The sequence below is a fragment of the Panthera uncia genome, chromosome E3 (genome assembly GCF_023721935.1).
Source record: "Panthera uncia isolate 11264 chromosome E3, Puncia_PCG_1.0, whole genome shotgun sequence".
NCBI classification, from domain to species: domain Eukaryota; kingdom Metazoa; phylum Chordata; class Mammalia; order Carnivora; family Felidae; genus Panthera; species Panthera uncia.
This window is the reverse complement of record NC_064815.1, coordinates 19,839,509-19,854,340: the sequence shown is the minus strand read 5'-3', so window position 1 is coordinate 19,854,340 and position 14,832 is coordinate 19,839,509. Positions and strand designations below refer to the sequence as shown.

Sequence of the window (14,832 nt, the reverse complement as noted above, 5' to 3'; positions counted from 1 at the left end):
TACCAAATTTATAGTTAGTTGGTCAGAAGTGTGTGTGACCTGAAAACCCCATAAGCCTGAGGCTGGTGTCCAAAGCAGGGGCACTCTTGCGGAGGATTAAGCCTTTAACTTGCCGAGTTGGCACTAACTGCACGTGGTCAGTGCCAGAGCTGAACTGCAGAACCAGGTAGGATTGGAACAAGATAATTGGCACTCATGTGACAAGGGTTATTTCTTTTGAAATAGTAGCAAAAAAGTTTTAAGTAAAAATATGGGAGGGGCGCCTGGGTGGCTCAGTTGGTTAAGCGGCCGACTTCGGCTCAGGTCATGATCTCGCGGTCCGTGAGTTCGAGCCCCGTGTCGGGCTCCGTGCTGACAGCTCAGAGCCTGGAGCCTGTTTCAGATTCTGTGTCTCCCTCTCTCTGACCCTCCCCCGTTCATGCTCTGTCTCTCTCTGTCTCAAAAAATGAATAAACGTTAAAAAAAAATTAAAAAAAAATATGGGAAATGTAGGCCAATTCAAATAATAGAATGAAGCCCAGGGGAGGCAGTTCAGCTTCCATGGTAAGCATGGGAAGATCCTGAACTCGCCTCCCCCCGTGGACAGAACAAAACTACAGCTACATATGCAAAATTTTCCTCTGAAAAGGACATGAAAGCTAGCTGAACAGCTTCTCTGAAACAGAGGCTAGAAGGACCACATTGAGATGGGTGGGAGAAGAGATCTGGCCTCCCTACAGTCCCCACCTTTGGTGTGGCAGCCCACAGTCAGGAGGGATCTCACGAATGTGGAGCTTCTCCCTGAGGGGTGAGGAGTTTGTGTCCCACATCAGGTACCCAATCCCTGAGACCTTCATGGAAGAGATGAGTCCCCAAAATGTCTGGCTTTGAAAATCGAGTGGGGCTTATGTCCAGAAGAACCACAGGGCTGTAGGAAAGGGAGATTCCACTCTTAAAGGGTTTGCATGCAGATCCACTTACCCTGGGACCCAGCACGAAAGCAGCACCTTGACAGGCACCTAGACCATATGAGAAGGAGACTTGTTTGCTAATCTGACAGCGTCTGCTAAAGGGGCAAGATCCTGTTAGAACTCTCTCTAGGGACTGGGGCACTGGCAGCCACCATCTTTGTGTTTTTCCTGATGGTGAGGGTGCATCCTGCCTCCACACTGCTCCCACAGCCCTACCAAAGGCAGGGGGGCAGTGCCCTGCCCCTGCACCACTCCCTTGGCCCTACCAAAGCTGTGTACACAGCCCAGACAGGGGATGTGTACTGAGTGCATAGCACCAGTGGATTGTGTTCAGGGCCCCATGAGTCTGAAACAATTGGAGAAAAAGCTCTTGGCAGGCTACCACCCCCAGAACACTGCCTAGACAGCAGACTGAAACCCACCACAAGTCTTTCTGTGAAAAAGGCCTATTTACTTTTCCTGGAGCTTCAGCTTGAGGGGCAGGCTTCAGGCCTAGCATGTATCTAAAGGCTACAGGAACGCTCTCAGGAAACATGGGCTAGGGATTCCATCTTTGTACTCTCCCTTTGGTCTCACTACAGCTTGCCAGTAGGTCCCAGAAAGGAACTCTTACACTTATCTGGAGCCTTGATTTTTGCAATAGTCACCAAAAGGACACCAAAAGGATCAGGAGGTCTGGAGGACAACAAGGTTTACAATTGTGACCCCATAGGACTGCATGCACACTTTATGCATACCTTAAAAGCTGCTGTCTGAGGGTCTAACTTTCAACTAGTCTGAAACTAGGTGCTGAGACCCTTCCCTCCGGATCACTCACAGCTCTTGGCATATCCTCAACAACTGGGTCCTATCAAGGATGAGTTAGGCTGTTTAGAACATCACAAAGGTCTGAGAGACAACCAAGAGCTAGGGCAAGGTTAAATGATAAGGTTCATCTCCTACAAACAAGCAACACATACATACATACACAGAGAGTAAAACAAAATGAGGAAACAGGAATATATTTCAGATGAAAGAATGACATAAACCCCTATATGAAAAACTTAGTGAAATAGATAGAGATAAAGAGGTCAAAGTCATGGTCATAAAGGTGCTCATCAAACTTGGAAGAAGAGTGGATTAACAGAGTGAAGACTTCAACAAAGAAAGAAATTGTAAGAAAGTACCAAACAGAAGTCACAGAGCTGAAGAATGCAATAACTGAACTGAAAAATATGTTAGAGGGGTTCAATAACATATTAGATGAAACAGAAGAAAGAATCAGTGATCTGGAAGACAGGTTAATGAAACTCACCCAAAAGGAGTAACAATAGAGAGCCAAAGCATAGGAGACTGTTAAAAACTGAGAACAAACTGAGGGTTGACGGGGGGTGGGAGGGAGGGGAGGATGGGTGATGGGTATTGAGGAGGGCACCTTTTGGGATGAGCACTGGGTGTTGTATGGAAACCAATTTGACAATAAATTTCATATATTGAAAAAAAAAAAAATAAATAAATAAAATTTGTTTTTAAATTTAAATTTTAAATTTAATTTAATTTAAAATTTTTTAAAAATAATAAACACAGCAACCAATCTAAAAAAAAAAACAAAAGGAGTAACAACAAAGTAATTTTTTTTATTTTTTATTTTTTACCATTAACACTTTGTTTATTAAACTTTTGCAAAACAATGTCTATGGCACATGCCTTGAAATGCAACTACTTATCAGTAAAGTGTATGGCTGGCTGTTCAGCTTTTCAAGAAAGTGCCCAATTATTTTCCAAAGGTTATAATTATTTACATTACAGTGAGGGGTTTATATGTCCATCAACCGATGAATGGCTAATGAGAAAGAATGAAATCATGCCATTTGCAGCAATGTGGATGAACCGGAAGGTATTGCGCTAAGTGAAATAAGTCAGTCAGAGAAAGACAGAAGCCATATGTTTTCACTCATATGTGGAACTTGAGAAACTTAACAAAAGACCATGAGGGAAGAGAAGGGGGAAAAAATAGTTACAAACAGAGAAGGAAGGATGTAAACCGTAAGAGAATCTTAAATACAGAGAATAAACTGAGGATTAATGAGAGGGGATGGAGAGAGGGAAGCAGGTGATGGGCATTGAGGAGGGCACTTGTTGGGATGAGCACTGGGTGCTGTATGTAAGCGATGAACCACAGGAATCTACGCCCAAGATCAAGAGCACACCTGTACACACTGTACCTTAGCCAATTTGACAATAAACAAAACAATTTTTTTTAAAGAGGAGATAGTTTAAAGAAACTATAGGACAGCATCAAGCAGACTAACATTTGCATTAAAGGGATCCTAGAAGTAGAAGAGAGAGAAAGGGGCAGAAAACTTATTTGAAGAAATAATGGCTGAAAACTTCCCTAACCCGGGGAAGGAAACAGATATCCAGATCCAGGAATCCCAGAGAAGTTTCAGATAAGACGAACCCAAAGAGACCATATCAAGACACATTATAATTAAAACGTAAAAAGTAAAGAGAAAGAGAGAATCTTAAGAGCAGCAGAAGAAAAGATAACTTGTTACAGACAATGGAACCCTCATAAGGCCATTACCAGATTTCTCAGCAGAAACTTTACAGGCAAGAAGTGAGTGGCATGATATATTCAAAATGCTGAAAGGAAAAAAATTCCAACCAAGAATACTCTGCCTGGCAAGGTTATTATTCATAATTGAAGGAGATATAAAGAAATTTCCAGACAAGCCAAAGCTAAAGGAGTTCATCACCATTAAATTAGCCTTCCAAAACATGTTCAGTCTTTCAGCTTAAAAGAAGGGGCACTAATTAGGAGCAAGTAAACACATAAAACTAAAAATCTTACTGGTAAAGGTAAATATATAGTAAAGATAGTGAAGTAATCATTTATAAAGCTAGTATAAAGATTAAAAGACAAAAGTACTGAAAATAACTACAGCCACAATAATTAGTTAAGGGATACAGAAAATAAAATGTTGTAAAATGTGACATCAAAAACATAAGACATGGGGCGTCTGGGTGGCTCAGTTGGTAAGTGTCCAACTTCAGCTCAGGTCATGATCTTGTGGTTCACAAGTTCGGTCCCTGCATCGGGCTCTGTTCTGACAGCTCAGAGCCTGGATTCTGCTTCAGACTCTGTGTCTCCCCCTCTCTCTGCCCCTCCCCTGCTCATGCTCTGTCTCTCTATATATATCTCAAAAATAAATAAGTATTAAAAAAAATTTTTAAACATAAAACATTGTGGGAGGGGAGTAAAAATGTGGAGTTTTAGAATGTATTCCAGCTTGCTTTCAACCTAAAATAGACATACCTACACATTGTTATATATGAGAAAGCTAAAACCTATAGTAGATATACTAAACATAATAAGAAAGGAATCTAAACACAATGCTATCGAAAGTCATCAAACCACAAGTGAAGAAAGAAAAACAGAGAAGAACAGAGAAGAACTACAAAACAACCAGAAAGCAATGACCAAATGGAAGTAAATACATATCTATCAATAATTACTTTAAATGTAAATGGACTAAATTGTCTAGTCAAAAAACATCGAGTAGATGTATGGGTAAAAGAAACAAGACCCATCTATATGTTACCTATAAGAGACTCACTTCAGACGTAAGGACACACGCAACTAACAGTGAAGGGATGGAAAAAGATGTTTCATGGAAATGGAAACCAAAAGAAAACTGAGGTAGCTATACTTATATGAAAACCAAATGGACTTTTTTTTTTAATTTAATGTTTATTTTTGAGAGAGAGAGAGAGAAAGAGCACAAGTGGGAGAGAGGCAGAGAGAGAGGGAGACACAAAATCTGAAGCAGGCTCTAGGCTCTGAGCTGTCAGCGCAGAACCTGACGCGGGGCTCAAACTCACGGACGGCAAGATCGTGACCAAATGGAAGTCGGACACTTAACCGACTGAGCCACTCAGGCACCTCTGAACTGGACTTTAAAACAGAGACTTTAGTAAAAGACAGAGATGGGCATTACATAATGATAAAGAAATCAATTCAACAAGAAGATACAATGTTTGTAAATATTTCTAGATTCAGTATAGAAGCACCTAACTATATAAAGCAAATATGAATAGGCCTAAAGGGAAGAACTGACAGTAATACAGTAATAGTGGGGAACTTTAATACCCCACTCACACCAATGAATAGATCATCCAGACAAAAATTCAATAAGGAAACATCAGCCTGAAATAACACATGAGACCAGATGGACTTAATAGGTATATACAGAGCATTTTATCCAAAAGCAGCAGAGTATATATTCTTCTCAAGTGTACATGAAACATTCTTTAGGATAGATCATATGTTAGGCCACAAAACAAGTCTCAGTAAATTTAAGAAGAAGATAAAAATCATATCCAGCATCTTTTTTGACTCCAATGGTGTGACACTAGAAATCAATCACAAGAAGATTGGAAAAATCACACATATGTACAGATTAGACAATATGTTACTGAACAACTAATGGAGAAATGAAGAAATAAAAGGAGAAATAAAAGTATCTTGAGAAAAATGAAAATGGAAATACCATATACCTAAATCTACTGGGTACAGTAAAAGCAGCTCTAAGAGGAAAGTTTATAGAGATACAGGCCTGTCTTAAGAAACAAGAAAAATGTCAAATAAACAATTTAACTTTATACCTTAAGGAGCTAGGAGAAGAGGAATAAACAAAGCCCCAAGTTAGTAAAGGGAAAAAATAATCAGAAGAGAAATAAATAAAAGAAAGATTTAAATGACAATATAAAAGATCAATGAAACTACGAGCTAGTTCTTTGGAAAAGATAAACAAAATTGACAAACCTCTAGCTATATTCACTAAGAAAAGAAGACAGAGGACTCAAAATCACAAATGAAAGAGAAGTAACAAGCGACACCACAGAAATATGAAGGATTAAAAGAGACTACTATGAAAAAGTATATGTATGCCAAAAAATTGAACAACCTAGAAGAAATGAATACATTTCTAGAAACACATCACCTTCCAAGAATGAATCATGAAGAAGTAAAAAGTCTGAGCAGACCGATCACCAGTAAAAACATTGAATCAGTAATCAAAAAACTTCCAACAAGCAGAAGTCTAGGATCAGATGGCTTCACTGGGTGACTTCTACCAAATAATTCAAGATTTAATACCTAGCCCACTCAAACTCTTCCAAAAAATTAAAGAGGAGGAAACTCTTCCAAACACATTTTACAAGGGCAGCATCACCCTGATACCAAAAACAGACAAGGATAACACACACACACACACACACACACACACACACACACACACTACAGGCCAATATTCCTGATGGGCATAGATGCAAAACTCCTCAACAAAATATTAGCAAACTGAATTCAACAATACATTAAAGGGATCCTTCACCATGATCAAGTGAGATTTATTCCAGTGATGCAAAGATCAATAAATATGACACACCGCATTAACAAAATGAAATATAAAAACCATATGATCATCTAAATAGATGTAGAAAAACATTTGACAAAATTCAACATCTATTCATGATAAAAGTCTCAACAATGCGGGTAGAGATGAAATGTAACTCAACATATTAAAAACCATATATGACAAGCCCACGGTTGACATACTCTACAGGGAAAAGCTGAAAACTCTTCCTTTAAGATCTGAAACTAGACAAGGATGCCCACTTTCACTATTTTTATTCAACATAGGATTGGAAATCCTAACCAGAGCAATTAGGCGGGAAAAAGAAACAAAAGTGATCCAAATCAGAAAGGAAGAAGTAAAATGGTTATTATTAGCAGAAAACTTGATTTTATATATAGTTTTATATATAGTTCTATTAGAACTAATAGATTCAGTAAAGTTACAGGGTACAAAATCAATATATAGAATTTGTTACATTTCTATACACTAACAACAAATAATCCAAAAGAGTAATTAAGAAAACAATCCCACTTACAACTGCGTCAAAAAGAATAAAATACTGGAATAAATTTAACTAAGGGGGTTAAACACCTGCACACCGGAAACTATAAGGCATTGATGAAAGACACAAATAACTGGAAAAATATGTTATGCTCATGGATTAAAATAATTTAATATTGTTAAAAATGTCTATACTACCCAAAGCAATCTATATATTCAATACAATTATTATCAAAATTCCAAAGGCATTTTCCACAGAAATAGAACAATTCTAAAATTTGTATAGAGCCACACAAAATGCTAAATAGCCAAATTGATCTTGAGAAAAAAGAACAAATATGGGGGTATCATGCTCTCTGATTTCAAACTATATTACAAAGCTTTAGTAATCAAAACAGTAGTATTTGTATCATCATAAAAACAGACACATATCAGTGGAACAGAATAGAGAGCCCAGAAATAAACCCACACATATACGGTCAATTAATTTATGACCGAGGAGGCAAGAATACGCAATGGGAAAAGGACAGTCTCTTCAACAAATGGTATTGGGAAAACTAGTTAGCTATATGCAAAAGAAAGTATATGGACCATTATCTTACACCAAACAAAATATTATCTCAAAATGGATTAAAGACTTGAATGTAAGACCTGAAGCCATAACATTCTTAGAAGAAAACACGCACGGTAAACTCTTTGACATTGGTTATTGGAAATGACTTTTTGATCTGACTCCAAAGGCAAGGGTAACAAAGGCAAAAATAAACAAATGGCACTACATCTAACTAAAAAGTATCTGAATAGTGAAGGAAACCACCAACAAAATGAAAAAGCAACTTATTGAACAGAAGATATTGTTTTTTATTATTTTTATTTTTAATGTTTACTTATCTGTTTTGAGACAGAGAGAGAAAGAGAAAGCATGGGGGAGGGCCAGGGAGAGAGGGAGAGAGAATCCCAAGCAGGCTTCATGCTGTCATCACAGAGCCTGATGCAGGGCTCAAAGCCACAAACTGTGAGATCATGACCTGAGTCAAAATCAAGAGTCAGACGCTTAGCCAAGTGAGCCACCCAGGGACCCCAGGAGAAGATATTTTCAAATCACATATCTGATAAGGGGTTAGTATCTAAAAAAAAAAATAACTCACACAACTTAGTAACAACAGCAACAAATCCCAAACAATTTGTCTGAAAAATAGACATTTTCCTAAAAAAGACATATGGATGACTGACAGACACATGAAACGATGCTCAACGTCACTAATCATCAGGGAAATGCAAAGAAAAACCACAAGGAGATCTCACCTCACGCCTGTCAGAATAGCTATTACCAAAAAGACAAAAATAACACGTGTTGGCAAGAATGTGGAGAAAGGGGAACCCTCTTGCACTGTTGGTGGGAATGCAAACTAGGGCAGCCACTATGGAAAACAGGGTGGAGGTTCCTCAAAAAATTAAAAATAGAACTACCCTATGGCCCAGCAATTCCACTTCTGGTATTTATCTGAAGAAAATGAATACACTAATTTGAAAGGTATGTGCACCCCTATGTTCATTGCAAAATAATTTACAATAGCTAAGATATGGAAGCCACCTAAGTGTCCGCTGATAGATGAATGGATAAAGAAGATGTGGTATATTACGCAATGGAATACTACTCAGCCATACAAAAGGATGAAATGTTACCATTTGCAACAACATGGATGGCCCTTGAGGGTATTCTGCTAAGCAAAGTAAGTCAGACAGAGAAAGATATATGATGTATGACTTCACTTATATTTAGAACGTAAAACAAAACAAGTGAACAACAAAACAAAACTCAGATACAGAGAACAGATTGGTGGTGGCCAGAGTGGAGCGGGATTTAGGGATAGGTGAAATGGGGATCAAGAGATACAAACTCCCAGTTGTAAAATTAATAAGCCATGGGTGTCATGCACAGCATGGTGACTATGGTCGATAATATTGTATTGCATAGTTGAATGTTGTTAAGAGAGTAAATCCTTGTAACTTTGGATGGTGACAGATGGTAACCAGACTTATGGCGATCATTTCACTATGTAGACAAATGTCAAATGACTATGTTGGACACCTGAAACCAACATAATGTTCTATGTCAATTATCCTTCAATTAAAAAAAAAAAGAGGGGCACCTGGGTGGCTCAGTCAGTTAAGCATCCGACTGTGGCGCGAGTTATGATCTCACGGTTCGTGAGTTCGAGCCCCACGTCGGGCTCTGTGCTGACAGCTCAGAGCCTGGAACCTGCTTCGGATTCTGTGTCTCCCTCTCCCTTTACCCCTCCCCCACTCACACTCTGTCTTTCTCTCTCTCTCAAAATAAATAAACATTTATAGAAATAAAAAATAAATAGAATTTTAAAAAAAGAAAAGAAAGCTCACAGTTTAAATACCAAACAAAACTGAATGCAAGATGAAAATGGTTAAACAGGACAAGGAGAGTCACTTAGTAATGACAGAGTATAATCCACAGTGAAAATATTTGTAATGTACTATTATACAACAAATAACCTAAGACGAAATCATGAAAAACTCTCAGGAACAGCATGGGAATTCACTTAAGTGGGAAGTTATAAAAATACATACCAGAATCAATAGCTTTCTTACATACAATAATAATAAGGCATAAAATATGGTAAAAGCGAAATAAAATTCTATTCACAATAGCAACCAAAAATTAATCTATGTGGAGAAAAATTTTAAATTCTACTGAGAGACATAGAAGGACACATGAATAAAATGAATTCTTGACTAGAGAAGTATACTTTATTTTATTTTATTTTATTTTATTTTATTTTGTTTTATTTTATTATTTTAGAGAGAGAGTGGGGAAGTGGGGCGGAGAAAGAGAGAGAGAGAGAGAGAGAGAGAGAGAGAGAGAATCTTAAGCAGGCTCCACACTCAGTGCAGAGCCCAACTTGGGGCTCGATCCCACGACCCTGGGATCATGACCTGAGCCAAAATCAAGAGTCAGACACTCAACTGACTGAGCCCCCCATGCACCCCTAGAGAAGTATACCTTATTATTAGATAAGTAAAACTATTGTAAAGATGTCAGATCTCCCTAAATTCATTTCAAAATTCCAGGCAATCAGAATCAAAATCCCAATGGGATGTATACCGGAATCAGATCGACTGATTCTAAAGTTCGTCTGTAAGATTCAGTATTTACCAAGAGGCCAAATAATTAATGTGGAAGAACTAACTCTACCTGATATTGAAATATCCTGTAGATCTATAGTGATTAAAACTTCCTCATTCCAATTCAGGAGATGAATTAAAATGAATACTTCTGGTTTATTATATGCCTTTATATCTTCCTCTGAAAGGTAAGCTCCATGAGGAGAGGAGTTTTGTCTCCTTTTTATACTGATATAGCTCAGTTGATGAGAAAGTGCCTGGCACATAAGTATTTGTTGGATAAATGGATAAACAAAGCAATGGAATTGAATTCTTAGTACAGAATAGACACGCAGAGACTTAGGGATTTGGATACTGTGTAAAGTGGCATTTCAAATTAAAATGGAAATAATCAATCAAAGTGTTATTTGGAAAAGAGTCAAACCAAACTCTTCATTCCATATAGTGAAAGAGATTTCAAGTGTATCAAAGATGTAAGTGTAACAAATAAAGCCATAATACTATAAGAAAAATAGAGACTGATATTATAATCTTCAGGTGAGAGAATCCTTTTAAAGCACAAAACAAAAGCCAGACACCATGAAGACAAAGATTTATAAAGTTGATTCCATTAAAGGAAAAGGTAAAAACAGTAACAGCAACATCAAAAATGTGTACAAAAACAACAACCACAACACATATAACCCAATTAACACGTAAACAAAAACCTGGAATAATTATTTACCACATAGATAGTCAAAGGATTATTTTGTCAGCATATAAAAAACTCCTCTAAATCAATGATAAAAAGATAAAAATAATGGCAAAGTGCATAAAATGAGAAATATATTCATAAAAGTATGTTTAAAATCACTAATAAAGAAATATAACTTAATACAAAGATGTCAGGGTATTCTTCTATCTGACTGACAAGAGTTAAAAACATACATAAAATCCAATGTGAGTGAGGATATAGAAAAAGATTCCCTCTTAGTAAATGCCCGTGAGATTGCAAGTTGTACGTTTCAAAAAGGTAATTGGACAATGTGTATCAAAGTGTATACGCACATGGGCAACAATTCCAGTTTTAAGCATTTATCCTAAAACCAAAATCAGTCAGCCAATTGAACAAAGATGTTTATAGGTATATGGAGTATTTTGTTGTTCCTATTAATGAAAAATCAGAGGCGAAGCAAATGCCCATCAATAAACAACTAAATGATTAAAGTACGGTAGGGTCACATAGTTAATACCACTAACTGACCTGGAAACATACCTATGACGTATTGTTCAGTGCATAAATCAAGCTAGAAAACAGTATTCGAAGTTAGATACATCTAAATTGCATGTCTATGACCCAGCAATTTCTCTCTTAGGTATATAACCAATAAGACAGCATTCATGTGCTCGCAAGAGACATGCACTATAATATTTAGAGCCACACTATTCATAATAGCCCCAAACTGGAAACCACCCAAATGCCTATCAACAATAAAGTGGATAAATAAATTATGACACAGTCACGTAATGGAGAGATAGCTCAACAATAGTGAATGAACCTCCTAAAGCCATATAGATGAGCCTCACAGATATAATGCTGATTGAAAGAAGACAAAGCAGAATACACGCTTCATGATGACATTTGAATAAAATTTAAAATCTGGCGAAAGTAACCTATGTCATTAGAAGTCAAGACAGTAGTTATCCTTGGGTTGGTGCGGAGCGGGTTGTGACAGGCAGTGGGTACAAAGATGGCTTCTGCGAGGCTGGCAATATTCTGTTAACTGAGCGCTGGTTACCTGGGTATGCACACTTTGTGGTCGTCTGTACACCTAGGAGCTGTATACTTTTCTGCGTACACACGCACATGCAAACACACACACAAAATGGTTTGCACAGACAGGAAGATGTCAGGAAGTGGCCTGACAAAAATGTCAGCAGTGTTTTAATCTGGAGAGGGGATTTAGCATGAGTTTGGCTTCCTTCAGGATATTTGTCTATATCAGTAGATACAATTATATACAGGAAAATACAATTCAATTGAAGGAATAGAAATAAATTTACTGAACATTCAACTCAAAAATTTAGAACAGCGCTCACTTCGGCAGCAAATGTACTAAAATCGGAACAATACAGAGAAGATTAGCATGGCCCCTGGGCCACGATGACACATAAATTTGTGAAGTATTCCATAAAAAAAGAAAAAAAAAGAACAATAAAGAAAATGAGAACATGGGATGAATGAAGAGCCAGAAAACAATCAGATACTATGGAGGCTGACTGAGAGCGATCAATATGCTTCCTCCCAAATGACCGTTAATGAACTTAACAAATTTACACCAATAGACAATGTGGGAAATAGCACTTTAACCATGAGCCAAAGAACTGGGGGAATTTCTGCTGATTTCACCATCACAGAGAATGATTTAAAAACCCATTTGGGGGGGTGCCTGAGTAGCTCAGTCGGTAAAGAACCTGACTCTTGATTTTGGCTTGGGTCATGATCTCACACTTTGTGAGATCAAGCCCCGCATTGCTGTGGAGCCCGCTTAAAATAAATAAATAAATAAATGCCCATTTTAAAAGTAAGCTTATTGAAGTGTAATTAACATATAATAAACTGCATATAAAGTATTCAATTTAGTAAGTTTTTATTTTTATTTTTTTAGTAAGTTTTTAATACATATACACACCCATGAAGCCATTGCCTCCAAAAGTTTCCTCATATCTCTTCCTTTCACTTCCTTTATCCTCTCCCCTCACCTGTAAGAAACATGATAGTTCCCTTTTCTAGAGTTTTATAGAAATAGAATTGTAGAGGGCACCTGGTTGTCTCAGTTGGTTAAGTGGCCAACTCTTGACCTCAGTTCAGGTCATGATCTCATGGTCCATGAGACTGAGCCCCACGTCGGGCTCCATGCTGACAGTGAGGAGACTGCTTGAGATTCTCCCTCCCTCTCTCTCTCTCTCTCTCTTTCAAAATAAATAAATAAACATTTTTTTAAAATAAGAGAAAAAGAAACAAAATTGTAGTATATGCATTTTTGTAGTCTGGTTTCATTATTCCAGCATAATATTTTGAAATGCACCCCTAATTTTGTATGTAACAAAATTTTGTTGAATCATAGTTCATTGGATGAAGACACCATAATTTATTTACTCACCAGTTGATGGGTATTTAGGTTCCTTCCAGGTTTTGATTATTATGAATAAAATGAGCAGTGAGCAATTTGGGGTCATGTTTGAGTCTTTATGTGAACATATGCTTTCCTTTATTTTGGTTACATGCCTAGAGGTGGAATGGAAGGTCGTACGACAGATGTATTCAGAATGGATTAAATTAATGTATTACCATGTATGTTTAACTGTTTAAAAAACTTCCAAATTATTATTCAAAATGATGGTACCATTTTGCATTCCCACCAGCAGTGTATGAGCCTTCCAATGGCTCTACTTTCTCGCCATCACTGGGTATAGTTAGTCATTTTAGTTGTAGACATTTTCATAAGTGTGTGATGGCATCTCACTGTATTTTTTTTCTTTTTATTTTAGAGAGAGAAAGCACGTGCACATGAGCAGGGGAGGAGCAGAGGGAGAGGAAGAGAGAGAATCACAAGCAGGCTCCATGCTCAGCATGGGGCCCAGTGTGGGACTCAACCTCATGATCATGACCATGACCTGAGCTGAAATCAAGAGTCAGACACCCACCTGACTGAGTCACCCAAGCACCCCTATGATGGCATCTCTTTATAGTTTTGATTTGCATCTCCCTAATGATTAATGACGTTGAATATTTTCTCAGGTGTTTATTTGCCAGCTTTATATCTTCTTTGGCAAATTATCTGTTCATATAATTTACCCACTTTTATATTGAGGGTTTTTTTTAATTGAATTTAGAGGGCTCTTTATATGTTTTGAATACAAGTCCTTTATGAGATATATGATTTGCAAATATTTCCACTCAGCCTGTGGCTTGTCTCCCACCCCCCTCCCCCTGCCCCATGGCTTGTCTTTTCCTTCTCTTAATAGTATCTTTTAAAAAGAAAGTTCTTAATTTTGATGAAGTCTGGTTTCTTGATTTGTTCTTTTAGGAATCATACTTTTGGGATCATATTTGCCTGACCCAAGGTCACAAAAGTTTTCTCCTAGAAGTTTTGTGATTTTACGCTTTACATTTGGGTCTAAGATGCATTATGAATTAAGTTTTGAATATGGTGATATGGACAGATTGAAGCATGTGTATGTATAGTGGATGTATATTGAAATATGGTCTATATTTGTACGTACTACATATGGATATCCAGCATTTGCACCAGTGTTATTGAGAAAACTATGCTTTCTCCATTAAATTGCCTTTGCACTTTTGCCAAAAAGTCAATGGACCATGCTTCCACTTCAGGGTAAGGTGAAGTAAGCCTATTAAACCCATATATATCCCACTGAGTGTAGCCTAAAAACAGGAGGGAATGTATGCAGCAGCTATCCGAGGACTCTGAAAATAACTACTAACAGGCAGATTGGGGAAGAACATGAGAATTCAAAAGACCACCCACTGGTGATGAGTTTATCATTACTTTCTTCTGGTATTTTCAGGTCTGAATGTAGTGAAACCTGAAACCGGAAAGTGAGAATTAGCACGACAGAGAAGACTCCAGGAGATGCCTCAAATTCTGACTTACTGTATGCGTAAGTGGTTTCCTAAAAGAGAGAATATGAAATTCACAATCGCTCTTTCTTTTTTTCTTTTCTCTCTATCATCTTGTATCTCAGCCCCCAAACAACCCATGGAAGCCAAAGCAGGAGGGGCAATGAGAGCCAGTAAGAGCCTACAACTTTGAGGAAAT

At 37.5% G+C, this 14,832-nt stretch overlaps 1 non-coding gene across 1 annotated transcript; it reads left to right on the top strand.

Annotated features, from left to right (window-relative positions):
- The first annotated feature begins 12,080 nt into the window (after positions 1 to 12,080).
- LOC125928677 (U6 spliceosomal RNA) lies at positions 12,081 to 12,187 on the top strand. Its single transcript, XR_007459733.1, has one exon. It is a non-coding gene; the product is annotated as a U6 spliceosomal RNA (small nuclear RNA).
- Positions 12,188 to 14,832: the final 2,645 nt, after the last annotated feature.